The sequence below is a fragment of the Trichechus manatus genome, unplaced genomic scaffold (genome assembly GCF_000243295.1).
Source record: "Trichechus manatus latirostris isolate Lorelei unplaced genomic scaffold, TriManLat1.0 scaffold00119, whole genome shotgun sequence".
NCBI classification, from domain to species: Eukaryota; Metazoa; Chordata; class Mammalia; order Sirenia; family Trichechidae; genus Trichechus; species Trichechus manatus.
This window is the reverse complement of record NW_004444055.1, coordinates 3,521,542-3,523,045: the sequence shown is the minus strand read 5'-3', so window position 1 is coordinate 3,523,045 and position 1,504 is coordinate 3,521,542. Positions and strand designations below refer to the sequence as shown.

Genomic DNA, 1,504 nt, shown 5'->3' with positions numbered 1-1,504 from the left:
TTAAGATATACTATGAATCTATAGTAACCCAGAAAGTGTGAGCTTGGTGTAAAGATAGACATGTAGACCAGCCAAACTGAACACAACATCAAGAAATAAACCCATACATAAAATGTTCAATTAATTTTCAATAAAGATGTCAAAGTAATTCAATGGAAAAAGGATAACCTTATCACGAAATGGTGCTGAAATAATGGGATAATAATCTATATGCCAAAAAAGTTAACCTGAAATGGATCATAAGTTGTAAATGTAAAACCTAAAAGGATAAAACTGCTAGAAGAAAGCATAAGAGAAGTTCCTAGTGACATTAGGTTAGACAAAGATTTCTTACACAGAACACACAAAAAGTGAACGAATGAGAAATGATTGATACATTTTACTTTACAAAATCTTAAAAAAAGACTTCTCTTCAAACAAAACTGTTAAGAAAATAAAAAGCTAAGCCATGTATTGAGAGAAAATATTTGCAAAGCACATATCCAGTTAAAAAAACTTGTATTTACTATAACTTAAGAACTCTTATAGCTCTATAATTAGAAGATAAACATCCCAATTTAAAAAAAAAAAAAAAGACAAAATAGTTGAAAAGTCACTTCACCAAAGATGAGATCCTGATGTCATATAAGCTTGTGAAAATACACTCAACCTCACTAGCCATTAGGGAAATGCAAATTAAAACCAAAGTGAGTAACAACTTCATACCTACAGGAATGATTAAAATAAAATAATGATAATAAGCAATATATAGTGCTGTGGTAATGCAGAGCATCTGAAACCCTCACACATTTCTGGCGGTAATGTAAAATGGTAGAGATACTTTGGAAAATATTTTGGCAGCTCCTCATAAAGTTAAATATACAGTTATCATATAATCGTACAATCCCACTCCCAGCTATTTACAAAAGAGAAAGAAAATATATGCTTACATAAGTTCTTATGTGTAAATGCTTTTATTTTTTTTAAATTGTGCTTTAGGTGAAAGTTTACAGCTCAAGTTATGTTCTCATACAAAAATTTACACACATATTGTTGTGCGACTTTAGTTGCAATCCCTGTAATGTGACAGCACACTCCCCCTTTCCACTTCAGGTTTCTTGTGTCCATTCAAGCAGTTCTTGTCCTTTCTTGCCTTCTCATCCTGCCAAAAAATAGGGAATTTGCATGTCATCCTTGTTCAGGGGCCATGCTAACCTCCTCTGTATCGTTCCAATTTTAGTATATGTGCTGCCGAAGCGAACACTGTGTGTAAATATTTATTGCACTTTTATTTATAACAGTCAAAAATTGAAAATAACCCAAGTACCCATCAACTGGAGAATGGTTAAACAAATGATGGTACATACACATAATGGAATACTACTCAGCAATAAAAAAAGAACAAAATATTGCTATACACTGAATTTGAATTGCGGTGTTAGCAAAGAATATTGAATATACTATGGGCTGCCAGAAGAATAAACAAATCAGTCTTAGAAGAAATACAACTAGAATGCTACTTAGA

At 31.9% G+C, this 1,504-nt stretch overlaps 1 pseudogene; it reads right to left on the bottom strand.

The window, feature by feature from the left end:
- Positions 1-1,147: 1,147 nt before the first annotated feature.
- Positions 1,148-1,243, bottom strand: LOC111821997 (uncharacterized; annotated as a pseudogene).
- Positions 1,244-1,504: the final 261 nt, after the last annotated feature.